Consider the following 18,208-nt stretch of genomic DNA (forward strand, 5'->3'; position numbering starts at 1 on the left):
TTGTCTCGCCATCAAACTATTTAATTTTCATGTTCTTTTTTCGTATCGAATCCAAGCGATGAATTTTATAATTGATTCGGTACCCAACAGTCAGTCACGGCCTGTATTCATAGAAAGGATGGTCTTATCAGAGGCGGCGTTAGGAGTACGCGGGACCTAGGGCCGACCGTGACCGCGCGGGGCCAGATTATCGGTATCTCGTGGTACGCTACTGCAAACACAAATTATGCCTAGACTAGATCAACTTTCGCGATTTGCGTGCATTACGTGCGGCCTGTATAAGCGTTTCCAATTTACCGGAGAATATAGCTTGACAAACTCATAAGGACGACCTTAGGCCTGAAGCGCAGGGGCCCCTCAAGAGTGGGGCCTGGGGCAGTCGCCCCACTTGCCACACCCAAACGCCGGTCCTGGGTATTATTGTGAATTAGAAGTCTTTAAAAGCCAACGGTGCGAGAGAGTATTTTAGTTTCTTTTGGAAACGTGCAAGTATGTATATGTAGGTAATAAGGTAGGTATGTATAAATGTTTAACACCATCTAAGCACAGAAACGGATGCATGGTGCCATAGAAAAATAAAAGTTCTTTTTTTAAAAAAAAGAGTTATTTTGTTGTAAATTCACATTATTATTACCGAATAAATAGTAATTACAACAAGCATTGTGTTTCTGATTTGCTCGATTTTACTCGACAAGGTATTATGATCATATTAACGTTGTTTCGTCTTAATTATACAAATTACTGACAGTCGGGTTTCGGCAAATCAGAAATTTTTATATATATTTAAAACTGACAATCAACAGCTGCAAGTTTTGTTTTGCTCAGTTTTTGCTCTGCATCTCTCGGCTTATGTGAGAAATCTTCGTACAAAGTTGTATTTTAACAAATTGAAGCCACTTAAAAATTTTAAAATTTGAAACGCTATTCATAGTCGGCAAGAAGTCTACAAGAATTGTCTGGTAATTGTAACGAATTGTTTGTATTCTTTAGGTATGGAAACTCCTTGAAAATTCTAAACGCAAGAACAACCCAGTACGGAGGTATGCTGCAAACAAAACTGGAATTCTCTTCCAAACTATCATATCTGCACTTAAATAAAGAAATTTTGTTTATTTATTTTCATTTATTTTATTATTGTTATTTTTTAATTATTTATTCGGAGGCTTTTCCCCAGAGGTCGCGGACGGTCAGTTTTGTACTTTTGCGTTAAGCATCTTGAGGCACAGAAGTTTTATGTTGTTCATATTTCGTTTTCGCTATGTGTTCCTCCACTCTGTTTTACCTATAGATTTATTATGTTAACTGTTCTGCATATTTAGTGTTCAGCTTTTAATTCTGTTGTCTTGCTTGTGGACTTAATTTGTGTCTTGTTCACAAGTACGTTTTCTTGCACATGGACTCTGTTGCTCTTAATTTCTGCCTTGTATTATATATGCCTCCAGTGCGTTTTACACTAATCTTATATGTTCCTGATGTAATTATGTACGTAATCTTGTAAATCTCTTTTGTCCTTGTATATTTAAACTATTGTACGTAGATAACTATATCCTACGTGTGTAATTGACATCACTTACCGGTGTATATTGAAAACACTGCATGTATTTGAAGATTAGAATCTATTCGCATAAATTAATACCTCTACGTGGGATATTTAGATTTGTTGGAAGGGGTTGTGTATTTTAGCATAGAACAATATCTGAAATAACTAGTGGCATAGTTAAAAGAGTATGTATGTGAGTAAGTAGGTAGGTAGGTATTATTGAAACGACAGACTTTGCTTGATGTTAAAAATAGATTACGTAATGTTTATCAAATTTAAGATAATACATGATCTTGAAACACGGCCAACAATCAAATTACAAAATGAAGAGGAATGCTGCGTCGTTTAATGAATCAACGAAATGGAACATCTAATTAAGTACGACCATATACATGTAAATATATGCGTCTACGCATGACTACAGACATATCAGAACTGATATCGTTTAGCTTGGTGTGGTACATGGGTTCTTTAAACATTTGCCTGAGGCTTATAAAGACATAAGGAATGCATGTATACATGGCACCCATCATGAAATAATTAACATTACCCTGTGGCGGGGAGAGGTTCGTGGTGGGTGTTGCAATTGCAATGGGAGAGCAGGTACTAACGTAGCTATTGTGAACCTTTCTTTTCAGCTGAAATTTTCATAGCATTTTATTACCTTCGCCTTAACGGGAGCAATTCTTCACAAAACTTATGTTTAGGTGAGTGTGTGTCAACAGATATTTTTAAAAAAAAATCTATGTGGCCACGTAAAGGCGCCAATAAAGAACATTGCCCTCGGGCGCCTGGAAAATTCGGGCCGAAACTCACGTTACCTTTCAGATAGTAAAGACAGTGATTGCGCCACTGAAGAACATTGCCCCTGGCGCCTTTAACCTTCGTGCCGCAATTGACATTGCCTTTCAGATAGTAAAGACTTTGATTTATTCGGTATGGGCTTTGGTAGATATTTGAGATCACGTTTATAGTTATTCCCTCTGCGGGCGACTGAGACATAGAGACAGGAAAACAACTAGCGTTAAACACATATTGACTAGATAGCAAAACATTTCTTGTATATCATTTAAACGCGCGCGCGCGCGTGTGTGTGTGTTATAACGCAGCTTTAACAATTTTAGTCATATCGCTACAATGTCTGCAGTGTGGCGGTTTATAGCGATGTCTAGCAATGGGGCAGACATGTAGCAATGGGGCTGACATGTAGCATGATGTCCCACCCAGTCACATTATCCTGACACCAGGTCAACCAGTCCTAACGCTAACCTCTTAATGCTGAGTGCCAAGCGAGACAGCTGTTAGTACCATTTTACCATTTTAGTCTTTGGTGTGACTCGGCTATTGCAGGTGAAATGGAAAATTGTGTTCATATTAACACGAGAGAGAGTTGTTGTTGTTGTAGGGTTTAACGCCATTTTTCAGTACACGATAGGCTATACATGGCGGCCAGTATTAATGATGGAGGAAGAACCCGGGAAAACCCCGGAAAGAACCACCGACCCACGAGAAGCTACTGGAGAGAGAGAGTCTGCAGTATGCATAATTTATACAAATAATAAGTAAAATAGACATGTATAGACACGTTTTAAATTCAATAAAGATACATTTTTTTAAATTCCAGAATGTTCTTTGTTAAGCGATGTTAGAAAGAAACTTTACATCTTAATGACGATTTCATTGTTGTCCATAATGAAAAATCTAGATATAGTAAAACAATGTGCATGTGTGTATTCTATATATGCATCAATTTCAAATACACAAACAAATCATAGAAAAGTTGGAGAAAAAAAAGAAGAGAATTTAAAAAGTACACAATTCAGAAACAAATATAAAATATTGTATAAAGAACAAAACAAACCGAAACTATAATATAAAGAACAAATATCTGACTGCATTATTCGTGCAAATACACTCGTAATGCTTTTCGTAACTATATATACATTAATAAGCGTTTTTTTTTTTTTTTTTTTTTTTTTTTTTGAGTGGTTAGGTGGGAAGGTTATCAGAATAGTTTCCGAGGCTGGTCCAACGTAAATAAAGGAATCCAGGTAAGTGACTCTCTATGGTGAAAAATTGTGTGACAAGCAACAGTAACAAATAGTGAGACTAACCCCCCACTTCTGTCCTTCCACGTAGGTTATATATTCTGTCCTCGTGTGATAGTCTCAGCGTCCTGATCCAACAGGTAATTTATTATCAGGATTCCTACATTACAGTAGATGGATACGTACCGATTTCTGGAACGATATTGAGTATTCTTCAAAATTCAAATCTTTGAAAGTATAGTAGTTTCATTCTTCGAGTATTTCGCAAACTTTCGAGTGCCATTCTTGTGTGTACATATCATTCACTCTTTAGTACATATCAATCACTCTTTACAATACAGGCTTTGGAAGCTTTATCGATTTTATGATTGACATTGCAATTTTTTTTTATAAACAAAGCTGCTATTAACTGATAGGAATCAAAATGTTCTAATGCAAGTAACGCGTTTGGAATTATCACCATCATTTGAATCCTTGCACGCGATTTTATATCAAGTTTCAGAGATATCAGATCCCTTTATATTTATTATTTAAACCAAAACCCAGTCGTTCTAGATTTATTATCCCTATCAATCTTCCCAGCTCACCCTATAGTATATAAATACGAATGTTTTCCCCGAGATCTGTAATTTGTGTTAGAACTTCATTATGGGGGGGGGGGGGGGCCCGAGTGGCCGAGTGGTCTAAAGCGCTCACCGTTACGGATCATTGACTCTCACCTCTGTCTGCGTGGGTTTGAGTCTCGGGTTCGGCCAATATGGGTATGTGAGAAAGCTTGCCAGTAGCTTCTCGTGGGTCGGTGGTTATTTCCTGGGCTTTCCCGGGTTCTTCCTCCACCATATATACTGGCCGCAATGTATAGCCTGTCTTGTGCTGAAAATGGCGTTAAACCCTACAACAACAAATGGGTATCGTGGAATTTTAAAATAAAACAACATATTTAACAACCGTAGAGCTGCCAAAACTATGATCGAAGACTTGTAGTTATAAGTCTGTTGGAATTTGCAAGTTACCTATCGTTTAGTACGAGCGTGTCCAGTATGTGTCCCGCGGTCACGTAGGTAGCCCTTGTGAAAATACGCATTTAAATAAATTAATATGCATAATTAGTTATAAGAAACTGTTCTTGGTCATGTGGCTCGAGACCTTAAGCATTTTATGTTTTCCCCAACCCACCCACGGCAGAAAAGGTTGGACGCCCTTGGTTTTAGTATTTTTAAAAAATGAATTGAATGTTTCGCAAGTGCGACAGCGTGTTACACAGCTTAAAAATAATTGCGGTTCCTGGAAAGAAAGATAACCGGGTATTTTAAGTTCGCTACAAACATATATGGTATTTTCACAACATTTCGAAACATAGTGATCAATATTTCGAACACCGAAAATCAAGATTTGGGTTCTTGCATGGTCTGTATTTAGCATCCATCATTTAGAATACACCTAAAACGCATGTCAATTCCGCTGAAGAAAGTCATTTACGTACTAAGAATAACAGTGTCACATGCTCATGACCAGCGAATTAAGATATATAACAGCATCGTGAGTAGTAGAGCCGCTGTCTATCCAGTACATTAATGTTGTTACAAACAAAATAGAAATTGTGTGAGGTTTTCACCTTGTCTTAACCCGCCCCAAAAATGTTTGCAGACATTTGATTGTTCGCCTCGTGCATTACGCACGACTATGTCTTGATGTAAGCTGTAAATGGCCCTGACTTTTTAAACTTCTCATCATTCTTTAGCACCCTCATCTAAAGCCCTCTCCGCCAAACTAAATCAAAGGCTTTACTTCAATTACGAAAATAACGCATTTTTTTAAATAAATAATTTTTAGTTAAATATTTCGGCCAGTTTATATCATGCGAATATATCGTCCATTGTTGAAGACGAAAGTGTTAGTCTAAGATTAAATATGGCAATTAAAAGTTTGGCAAAACACCTTAAAAGTATTGTTGAACAGTAATTCTTGGGCTGAGTTGGATCTCTAACACATTTATAACTTGAAAGTGTAATGCCATCAAGCCTTGAATTCGGAATAATAACTGTAACAAAATTTAAATAAAAGAAAGAGATGTAAACTGGCATCAGCATATCGGAAGTAAATTTAATGTAAATGGGTATCAGCATATCAGAAGTAGATTTAATGCAAATGGGTATCGAATATCAGAAGCAGATTTAAGGTAAATGGGGATCGCATATCAGAAGTAGATTTAATGCAAATGGGGATCGCATATCAGAAGTAGATTTAATATAAACGGGTATCGCATATCAGAAGTAGATTTAATGCAAATGGGTATCGAATATCAGAAGCAGATTTAAGGTAAATGGGGATCGCATATCAGAAGCAGATTTAATGTAAATAGGGATCGCATATCAGAAGTAGATTTAATGTAAATGGGTATCGAATATCAGAAGTAGATTTAATGTAAATGGGTATCGCATATCAGAAGTAGATTTAATGCAAATGGGTATCGCATATCAGAAGTAGATTTAATATAAATGGGTATCGAATATCAGAAGTAGATTTAATATAAATGGGTATCGAATATCAGAAGTAGATTTAATGCAAATGGGTATCGAATATCAGAAGTAGATTTAATATAAATGGGTATCGAATATCAGAAGTAGATTTAATATAAATGGGTATCGGATATCAGAAGTAGATTTAATGCAAATGGGTATCGAATATCAGAAGCAGATTTAAGGTAAATGGGGATCGCATATCAGAAGTAGATTTAATGCAAATGGGGATCGCATATCAGAAGTAGATTTAATATAAACGGGTATCGCATATCAGAAGTAGATTTAATGCAAATGGGTATCGAATATCAGAAGCAGATTTAAGGTAAATGGGGATCGCATATCAGAAGCAGATTTAATGTAAATAGGGATCGAATATCAGAAGCAGATTTAAGGTAAATGGGGATCGCATATCAGAAGTAGATTTAATGCAAATGGGGATCGCATATCAGAAGTAGATTTAATGTAAATGGGTATCAGCATATCAGAAGTAGATTTAATATAAATGGGTATCGAATATCAGAAGTAGATTTAATATAAATGGGTATCGAATATCAGAAGTAGATTTAATGCAAATGGGTATCGAATATCAGAAGTAGATTTAATATAAATGGGTATCGAATATCAGAAGTAGATTTAATATAAATGGGTATCGGATATCAGAAGTAGATTTAATGTAAATAGGGATCGCTTATCAGAAGCAGATTTAATGTAAATAGGAATCGCATATCAGAAGTAGATTTAATGTAAATAGGAATCGCATATCAGAAGTAGATTTAATGTAAATGGGTATCAGCATGTCAGAAGTAGATTTAATGTAAATGGGTATCGCATATCAGAAGTAGATTTAATATAAATGGGTATCGCATATCAGAAGTAGATTTAATGCAAATGGGTATCAGCATATCAGAAGTAGATTTAATATAAATGGGTATCGAATATCAGAAGTAGATTTAATATAAATGGGTATCGAATATCAGAAGTAGATTTAATGCAAATGGGTATCGAATATCAGAAGTAGATTTAATGTAAATGGGTATCGCATATCAGAAGTAGATTTAATATAAATGGGTATCGCATATCAGAAGTAGATTTAATGCAAATGGGTATCGAATATCGGAAGTATATTTAATGCAAATGGGTATCGCATATCAGAAGTAGATTTAATGTAAATGGGTATCGCATATCAGAAGTAGATTTAATATAAACGGGTATCGCATATCAGAAGTAGATTTAATGTAAATGGGTATCGCATATCAGAAGTAGATTTAATGTAAATGGGTATCGAATATCAGAAGTAGATTTAATATAAACGGGTATCGCATATCAGAAGTAGATTTAATATAAATGGGTATCGCATATCAGAAGTATATTTAATGCAAATGGGGATCGAATATCAGAAGTATATTTAATGCAAATGGGGATCGAATATCAGAAGTATATTTAATGCAAATGGGTATCGCATATCAGAAGTATATTTAATGCAAATGGGTATCGCATATCAGAAGTAGATTTAATATAAACGGGTATCGCATATCAGAAGTAGATTTAATGTAAATGGGTATCGAATATCAGAAGTAGATTTAATATAAATGGGTATCGCATATCAGAAGTAGATTTAATATAAACGGGTATCGCATATCAGAAGTAGATTTAATATAAATGGGTATCGCATATCAGAAGTATATTTAATGCAAATGGGGATCGAATATCAGAAGTAGATTTAATGTAAATGGGTATCGCATATCAGAAGTAGATTTAATATAAATGGGTATCGCATATCAGAAGTAGATTTAATATAAACGGGTATCGCATATCAGAAGTATATTTAATGTAAATGGGTATCGCATATCAGAAGTAGATTTAATATAAATGGGTATCGAATATCAGAAGTAGATTTAATGTAAACGGGTATCGCATATCAGAAGTAGATTTAATATAAACGGGTATCGCATATCAGAAGTAGATTTAATATAAATGGGTATCGCATATCAGAAGTATATTTAATGCAAATGGGGATCGAATATCAGAAGTAGATTTAATATAAATGGGTATCGCATATCAGAAGTAGATTTAATATAAACGGGTATCGCATATCAGAAGTATATTTAATGTAAATGGGTATCGCATATCAGAAGTAGATTTAATATAAACGGGTATCGCATATCAGAAGTAGATTTAATATAAACGGGTATCGCATATCAGAAGTAGATTTAATATAAACGGGTATCGAATATCAGAAGTAGATTTAATGTAAATGGGTATCGCATATCAGAAGTAGATTTAATGCAAATGGGTATCGAATATCAGAAGTAGATTTAATGTAAATGGGTATCGCATATCAGAAGTAGATTTAATGCAAATGGGGATCGCATGTCGGAAGTAGATTTAATGCAAATGGGTATCGAATATCAGAAGTAGATTTAATATAAATGGGTATCGCATATCAGAAGTAGATTTAATGCAAATGGGGATCGCATGTCGGAAGTAGATTTAATGCAAATGGGTATCGAATATCAGAAGTAGATTTAATATAAATGGGTATCGAATATCAGAAGTAGATTTAATGTAAACGGGTATCAGCATGTCGGAAGTAGATTTAATGTAAATGGGTATCGCATATCAGAAGTAGATTTAATATAAATGGGTATCGCATATCAGAAGTAGATTTAATATAAACTGGTATCGCATATCAGAAGTAGATTTAATGCAAATGGGTATCGAATATCAGAAGTAGATTTAATGTAAACGGGTATCAGCATGTCGGAAGTAGATTTAATGTAAATGGGTATCGCATATCAGAAGTAGATTTAATATAAATGGGTATCGAATATCAGAAGTAGATTTAATGTAAATGGGTATCGCATATCAGAAGTAGATTTAATGTAAATGGGATATCGCATGTCAGAAGTAGATTTAATATAAATGGGTATCGCATATCAGAAGTAGATTTTGTGGGGTGTGTAGTGGTTGTCTAGGGGTGTGGGGTTCTTCTTATAGACTTTAACGAATTATGAGAAGTTCCCCTGGTCCTTATTCAGAAGGTTAATTCTGGACACTATATTATTTATTGACTAAATATATTTATGGCTACGAGCCCCCAGTCAGCAATGCCGACAGTTAAATTAAAAGAAATACAAAGATGAAATTTAAACAATAACAATTTAATAAATGAAATTTAAAAGAATTTAAAGTAATCAATGTCTCTCTTTCACCCAATGATCCCTTTGATCATCATTTGAGTTCACAGTGTGAGGAGATTTTTCCCTTCTTGAGTGCTACTCATCTAAATCTCTTCGTTCCCTTGTCTTTCTCTCCTTTCGTGATCTCCACTTCCGCTTCCTCTTCTATAATCCTTGTTCCTTGCCGTTATCTTGACTTCCGGTTCCTCTTCTAGTATCCGGAACCCTTGACGGTATCCCTTGAGGTCACCCGAAATTCACTCGGTATCTCTCACCGTCACCCGAAATTCTCTGAACTTCTCTCGTCCCCCGAAATTCTCTGAAATTCTTTCGTCCCCCGAAAGCTTCCTGTTGAAAGGTATAATGCATTAGCATAGGGTTATAAAAATCTTCCCTCACACTACGTCACTGAACTGAACCATCAGTTTAAGGCGGGACATTTGGGTCGCGCATGCGCACACATCGAAATTCCCATACACTTCCGCCGCTTACAAAAATGGCGCCATAACACAATCACACAAAGGATTCAAATATCTACATACTGAGCCCTATCAGTATATACATACAAAATATTTTAAATACGATTGTACTAAAATATTACTACGATTAGTAATATGACTATCTATATATTTATATATATTTATATATATTTCCTACACAAGCGTACCAAATCCACAATATTCACATTCAAATGGTGATAAACGGCCATCCGTTACTCAATGGCAAAATCTATCATTACGTAAACAAATTTCTTGTCTACCAAAATATAACTACGCAAAGAATTACAATATTAATTCTTATAGCGGCTAGCGAGCAATACAATTCTTCACAAATACAAATCGTCCTTTCAAAAGGGCGTAAACGTAATAATCCACGAAATAATATGCACACATATTACTAGCGAAAGAAGAGAACATTTTCGCCTCACAAAATAAGGTGTACATAGTAACATTATGAATAATGATGCAACGAATCAACATCGTAATCAATCGTAAACAAAAGTACTAGCTAAAGTCATGAAAAAAATGCAAAATATTAAGGTCATAATTAACTATTCATACTTCAATACAAGTAAAATGTATACATACGACAAATTCTCTTCAATTAACAGCAGTCGTATCAAGCAGAATCAACGTAACATCAAACTTACCTGATCGAAGCTATTTCATGAATTTCCTAAATTCCGCCAATTTTTACGAATGGCTAACGGAGTGTGTGTCACTGCGACTCTTAAACACCAACTGACAAATTTCAGGCTTGTACAAGTCTTATGTCAATTTCTCGAATCAAGTCCCACCTACAACGCATCCCGATTGGATGGCGACGGACTCTGGTCATTTGATCGAACTGTCAATCATAAAAATGTCAGTCTGTGTGTCCCCATGTACTGTCCAGCCTACCATTGTCGGCTTCCGGCTCTTTGAAGTTGTCTACGTCACGTGTTCCCATGTACAAAGATTCCCGCCAGATTTCCACTCAAGAGCTCAAACAAAGACTGGGTTACGTAAGAGGATTAGCCAACTTAGGCACTTGGAAAAACAAAGCTTACCTGGCTCCACTTACAGACTTATAAATACATGTATAATACAAGGGGTTGGGGTAAAACATCACATCCCCCCACGCTTGAGAATAAAATCAGGATTTTATTCACTCAAACTAAAAAAGCAAAAGTGTTACACGATATAAAGAACAAAATCAGCAAAATGAACTAAATGCTAAACTGAGTATGAACACGAAAATATAACAAATGATCTATATCATTTCGGCGCTTCTACTCATGAAATCTGCGCCTACGTTTTCAGATCCTTTCACGTATCTGATCTGCATCTGGTACTGCTGTAAAAACAGCGACCATCGCATCAATCGACCATTGGACAACTTTGCCTGCGCCAGATAGGCGAGTGGTTGGTGGTCGGTCTCCAATATGAACTTACGTCCATATAGGTATCGCTCGAACCGTGATATGCCGAACACGATTCCAAGACATTCCCTCTCCGATACTGAGTAATTCTTCTCGGCAGCAGACAACTTCCGGCTGCCGTATGCGACAGGAAAAAGTGTCTTGTCATGCTCCTGGAGCAGTACTGCTCCCAGTCCCGTGTCGCATGCATCGGTGCGCAGAACGAATTCTTTATCCAAGTCCGGTAGACGAACAACTGCGTCGGATGTAAGTCTATCCTTTAGCGTTTGGAATGCGTGCTCACACGCATCTGTCCAAACGAACTTACTCGGGGTCCGTTTCTTGGTTAGGTCAGACAACGGGCCCGCAATCGCGCTGAAATTAGCGACATACCTCCGGTAATATCCGGCCAGTCCCAGGAATGACCTCACTTCCGTTTTCGTGGTGGGGCGTGCGGCGTTTCTCAACTGCTCCACCTTCGACTTCTCTGGAGACAGCGTGCCTTGGCTCAGGGTATGTCCTAAATAGTCTAATGTCCTGAAACCAAGGTGACATTTGGAAGGGCGGGCTGTCAAGCCCTCCTGACGTAGCCGCTCCAAAACGTCAGCTAACAGAGCGAGGTGTTCACCCCATGTCTCTGTAGCTAACAAGAGGTCATCCATGAAGTTGTGGACACCCCTATCGCGCAAGGGCTCCAACAACTTCCGCATCATTCTGGTAAAGACGCTGGGCGCGTTTTGTACCCCGAACGGCATCACCAACCATTGGTATGTCCCGTCGGGAGTAGCAAAAGCAAGCTTCGGTCGGTCTTCTTTCCTTACCGGAATTTGCCAATACCCCTTGGACAAATCCAGTTTGGAAAAATATTTCGCTTTCGAGACCGAAGCGAAGATATGTTCGGGGTCAGGTAGCATTTCAACTTGAAATTCTGTCACCTGATTCAGCTTCCGGTAGTCGACGCAGAACCGATGGGTGCCGTCCTTCTTCTGCACTAAGACTACTGGTGAGCTGTACGGAGAGTCGGCAGGTTCGATTACTCCCAGAGCAATCATCTGCTCGATTTCTTCCCTTACAACTTGTCGTTTCGCGTGGGGCAAGGGGTAGGGTTTACGCTGAACTGGTCGGTCGTCCACCATCTTTAACCCGAACTCGACAAGCGTCGTCCTCCCGGGTTTTTCTGTTAGCACGTCGGAATATCCGGCCAGCAAGGTCTCTATCTCGTTCCGCTGCCCTTCAGTTAACATGGGGTCACACTCCACGTCCGACGGAGTCTCGGCCCTCGTTAATGGACAGCTCGGGACAGTGTTAGCACCTTCCGTATCGCCTTCGATATCCTCGGTGACTATCGCTGCGACAACAAAATCGCTGGCGGTCTCCCTTTCCCGGTACCTCTTGAGCAAATTGGCATGGTACAATTTCTCTTTCGTCGGTAGCTGTATCCGGTAGGTTTGACCTCCGACCTTCTTGGTGACGACGTATGGACCCCTCCAGGAAACTTGCAACTTGTTGTGTTCCTGGGGCAACAACAACAACACTTTGTCCCCTACTTCAAACTGACGTGGTTTTGCGCGCTTATTGTAATTTTTCGCCTGTTGCGCCTTAGCTCGTTTGAGGTTTCCTTGCGCGAGAGAACAAACCTCTTCCAGTTTGTTGCGCAAGTCCGCGACGTATTGGTAGGTAGTGCGTACTTCCTCTACAGCGTGGTCGTCTGTCCACAGCTGTCTCAGTACGGCGATTGGGCCGCGTACGGTTCTCCCGTACAAGAGTTCAAAGGGAGAGAACCCCAAACCCGCTTGCGGTACTTCCCGGTATGCAAAAAGCATGGCCGGAATATACCGGTCCCAATCCTTGGGGCGGCCTTCGCACAATTTCTTGAGCGTGTTTTTCAAGGTCCCATTAAACCGTTCGACCAATCCGTTACATTGGGGGTGATACGGTGTAGTCGTGAGGTGTTTAATCGACATGAGGCGATTCACCTCCGCCATCACACGACTCATAAATTGTGTTCCTTGATCGGTCAAGATCTCGTCGGGCACTCCGACTCTTGACCAGATCGCAAACAGAGCTTCCGCGACGGTTTCCGTGTCAATGTTACGCAACGCAACGGCCTCCGGATAGCGTGTAGCATAATCGACAACCGTTAAAATATATCGATTTCCGTGCGCAGACGCGGGTTTTATCGGTCCGATTAAATCCATGGCAACACGTCTAAATGGTTCATCGATAAGGGGCGTACTCCCCAAAGGGATGGGTCGCTGATCCGTTTTCGGTGCCATTCTCTGGCATTTGTCACAGGAGAGACAGAACCGTTTTACGTCTCCCTGGACCCCTGGCCAGTAAAACTCTTTTACAAGACGGTCACGCGTCTTAGCAATTCCCATGTGTCCACCCATGAGACTCTCGTGTGCAAGTTTCAGTACTTCGCAACGCTTTTCCTTTGGCACGACGACTTGCTTGAAGTGTTCGTTGTGTTTCCTGGCGTGGCGATACAAGATTCCCTTCTTGTAGACAAACTTCACCGCGCCGTTCGGAGTTTCCCTTTCTGTTCCCGCTTCTGCGTGTTTGTGCAACTGCGCCAGAGTTGCGTCCTCCTGTTGCAGCTTCCTTAACTCCGCTGGAATAACATTACTAACCGGTGTCGATGTAACTTGGATTGGCTTTTGTTTCGGCTGTCGACTCATGGCCCTGGTTTCAACAGCACTCACTGGCATAGGTGTGCAGGTTTCGGGGTTCGGCTGGGGTAACATAACGGCAACCCAATATGACGTCATGTGATAGCCCCTCCAAGCAAGCAGCTTCAATTTTCCCCTTCACGTATGGTGAATCGAGGTCAATGACAGCTACTGGTAATGAGTCACGCGCGCAGTTCGCGTACTGAACTTCTATTACCTCCCCTGTATAGTCCTCCGGCTTGACATATTTCTTGTCGACAAGCGCGGGGACGCTGCACCCAGTGTCATACAAGATGGTGGCGCCTTCACCATTGACAGTTGCGGCCGCAAGGTTGGCTGGGTTGCGACTCGCTTCCGGCACACCTTCCTTCTTAGCTACGACATTCACCTGGGTCTGCCTGCCCTTGGGACAGTCCCTGGCAAAATGCCCCAGGCGCTTGCAATTAAAACATGTCGGCGGCCCTCGCCGACTTGCAAGTCCTGGTTTCGTGGGTGAGGCCTGTCCAGGTCGATAGGCGGCAGCCCTACCTGTAGGTGCCCCTCCGACCTTCCCGTCGCCCTGACGGTTACGGACAGCCGGCTCAACCTCCCCCATACGACGCGACTCAGAGGGTCGGGGTCGGTCAGCAACCCCGGAACCTCCACTCTTCGAGTGCGCCTGCTCGTATCGCTCCGCCATGTTAGCGATCTCTTCGAGCGTCCGGTGTTCTCTTTCTGCTAAGAAAACTGTCAACTCGCGACGGTAAGTACCCAGGACATGTTCCTTGAGTATTACCTCGCGTAGCCCTTCGTACGTGCGTTCGACTTCGGCCATTTTCATCCACTTCTCAAATAAACCTCGAACACGGTTGTGGAATTGAGAGTGGGTCTCTGTTACCTTTTTCACCGAGTCCCGGAAAAGTTTCCGGTAAGTCTCGGCGGTCAGCCGATAATGGCAGAGAAGCGCCTTCTTGAGGGCAGTGTAGTCATCAGCCTCTTCTGCAGTTAAGCCGTGGTAGACTTCCCGAGCTGCACCTTGCAAAAAGGCTGAGACATTAATGGCCCAGTGCTGTTCAGGGACCTGATGAGCGCGTGCGAGTTTCTCAAACTGGACGAGAAAATCGTCAATAGCCTCCTCCCTATCATTGAAGCGTGACATGTTGATCTGGACTATCCGGTGGTCGATGGAAGGTCGGCCGGTTGTTCCAGAGCTTGTACTGGCGTCGTCCCGTCCGTTGGTCCTAGCTTCAACTCTGACCTTTTCCATCTCCAGAGTGTGAGCGAGTCTGGCTAGCTCCAGCTCTTTCTGGGCGTCTCGGTCCGCTGCTATCTTGGCTAACTCTTGGTCCGCTGCTATCTTGGCTAACTCTTGGTCCGCTGCTATCTTGGCTAGTTCTCTCTGGGCTTCTCTTTCCGCTGCTTTTTCGGCCTTCCATTCCTTGATCCTTTCTTCTATAAAGGTTGCCAGGCGATCTCCCTCGTATCCAAGATCTTCCGACCCCATGGCGCGGTATTCCTTTATCATTTGTCGTTCGGTAGCCATTATACTAATGTAAAGTGATACCTTGTCTCAAAATTCAAACAATATACAGATATTTGTAATACCAGTTTAAATACTTACCTGTCGACAACAACTAGTTTCGTTCAGGTAAGATATTTGTTCGATATCTGCTTCACACGTACTGCTATGAATGGAAGATCTACAAAGCCTGCACATATGACAATAAAAATACAAGATGAGAAAATCACAAAATTTCAAATACAAAGAATGGAAAATATCTCACACTGTTCACTAATACTTCTACCAATAACTTTAAGTCCCAAAATAATATATATGTCTAATTCATATCCCGGACGAAGCGCCCACTGTGGGGTGTGTAGTGGTTGTCTAGGGGTGTGGGGTTCTTCTTATAGACTTTAACGAATTATGAGAAGTTCCCCTGGTCCTTATTCAGAAGGTTAATTCTGGACACTATATTATTTATTGACTAAATATATTTATGGCTACGAGCCCCCAGTCAGCAATGCCGACAGTTAAATTAAAAGAAATACAAAGATGAAATTTAAACAATAACAATTTAATAAATGAAATTTAAAAGAATTTAAAGTAATCAATGTCTCTCTTTCACCCAATGATCCCTTTGATCATCATTTGAGTTCACAGTGTGAGGAGATTTTTCCCTTCTTGAGTGCTACTCATCTAAATCTCTTCGTTCCCTTGTCTTTCTCTCCTTTCGTGATCTCCACTTCCGCTTCCTCTTCTATAATCCTTGTTCCTTGCCGTTATCTTGACTTCCGGTTCCTCTTCTAGTATCCGGAACCCTTGACGGTATCCCTTGAGGTCACCCGAAATTCACTCGGTATCTCTCACCGTCACCCGAAATTCTCTGAACTTCTCTCGTCCCCCGAAATTCTCTGAAATTCTTTCGTCCCCCGAAAGCTTCCTGTTGAAAGGTATAATGCATTAGCATAGGGTTATAAAAATCTTCCCTCACACTACGTCACTGAACTGAACCATCAGTTTAAGGCGGGACATTTGGGTCGCGCATGCGCACACATCGAAATTCCCATACACTTCCGCCGCTTACAAAAATGGCGCCATAACACAATCACACAAAGGATTCAAATATCTACATACTGAGCCCTATCAGTATATACATACAAAATATTTTAAATACGATTGTACTAAAATATTACTACGATTAGTAATATGACTATCTATATATTTATATATATTTATATATATTTCCTACACAAGCGTACCAAATCCACAATATTCACATTCAAATGGTGATAAACGGCCATCCGTTACTCAATGGCAAAATCTATCATTACGTAAACAAATTTCTTGTCTACCAAAATATAACTACGCAAAGAATTACAATATTAATTCTTATAGCGGCTAGCGAGCAATACAATTCTTCACAAATACAAATCGTCCTTTCAAAAGGGCGTAAACGTAATAATCCACGAAATAATATGCACACATATTACTAGCGAAAGAAGAGAACATTTTCGCCTCACAAAATAAGGTGTACATGGTAACATTATGAATAATGATGCAACGAATCAACATCGTAATCAATCGTAAACAAAAGTACTAGCTAAAGTCATGAAAAAAATGCAAAATATTAAGGTCATAATTAACTATTCATACTTCAATACAAGTAAAATGTATACATACGACAAATTCTCTTCAATTAACAGCAGTCGTATCAAGCAGAATCAACGTAACATCAAACTTACCTGATCGAAGCTATTTCATGAATTTCCTAAATTCCGCCAATTTTTACGAATGGCTAACGGAGTGTGTGTCACTGCGACTCTTAAACACCAACTGACAAATTTCAGGCTTGTACAAGTCTTATGTCAATTTCTCGAATCAAGTCCCACCTACAACGCATCCCGATTGGATGGCGACGGACTCTGGTCATTTGATCGAACTGTCAATCATAAAAATGTCAGTCTGTGTGTCCCCATGTACTGTCCAGCCTACCATTGTCGGCTTCCGGCTCTTTGAAGTTGTCTACGTCACGTGTTCCCATGTACAAAGATTCCCGCCAGATTTCCACTCAAGAGCTCAAACAAAGACTGGGTTACGTAAGAGGATTAGCCAACTTAGGCACTTGGAAAAACAAAGCTTACCTGGCTCCACTTACAGACTTATAAATACATGTATAATACAAGGGGTTGGGGTAAAACATCACAGATTTAATGCAAATGGGTATCGCATATCAGAAGTAGATTTAAAGTAAATGGGTATCGCATATCAGAAGTAGATTTAATGTAAATGGGTATCGCATATCAGAAGTAGATTTAATGCAAATGGGTATCGCATGTCGGAAGTAGATTTAATGTAAATGGGTATCGAATATCAGAAGTAGATTTAATGCAAATGGGTATGGCATATCAGAAGTATATTTAATGCAAATGGGTATCAGCATGTCGGAAGTAGATTTAATGCAAATGGGTATCAGCATATCAGAAGTAGATTTAATGCAAATGGGTATCGCATGTCGGAAGTAGATTTAATGCAAATGGGTATCGAATATCAGAAGTAGATTTAATATAAATGGGTATCGAATATCAGAAGTAGATTTAATGTAAATGGGTATCGCATATCAGAAGTAGATTTAATGCAAATGGGTATCGAATATCAGAAGTAGATTTAATGTAAATGGGTATGGCATATCAGAAGTATATTTAATGCAAATGGGTATCAGCATGTCGGAAGTAGATTTAATGTAAATGGGTATCGAATATCAGAAGTAGATTTAAGGTAAATGGGTATCAGAAGTAGATTTAAGGTTTATGGGTATCGAATATCAGAAGTAGATTTAAGGTAAATGGGTATCGAATATCAGAAGT

The 18,208-nt window shown here is 39.6% G+C and overlaps 1 long non-coding RNA gene across 2 annotated transcripts in view; it reads left to right on the plus strand.

Annotated features, from left to right (window-relative positions):
* Positions 1–5: 5 nt before the first annotated feature.
* LOC149778678 (uncharacterized) overlaps positions 6–18,208 on the plus strand; it is a 34,159-nt gene continuing 15,956 nt past the window's right edge. The window contains exons 1-2 of one of the 2 annotated variants that reach the window (XR_016415534.1): positions 6–1,040; positions 3,527–3,591. This is a non-coding gene — a long non-coding RNA (uncharacterized LOC149778678). Of the gene's footprint in view, positions 1,041–1,877; positions 2,144–3,526; positions 3,592–18,208 lie in introns of those variants that run through there. The other variant, XR_016415535.1, reaches the window with a different exon arrangement.

This window comes from Sinohyriopsis cumingii, chromosome 17 (genome assembly GCF_028554795.1).
Source record: "Sinohyriopsis cumingii isolate HCF-2022 chromosome 17, ASM2855479v2, whole genome shotgun sequence".
NCBI lineage: Eukaryota > Metazoa > Mollusca > Bivalvia > Unionida > Unionidae > Sinohyriopsis > Sinohyriopsis cumingii.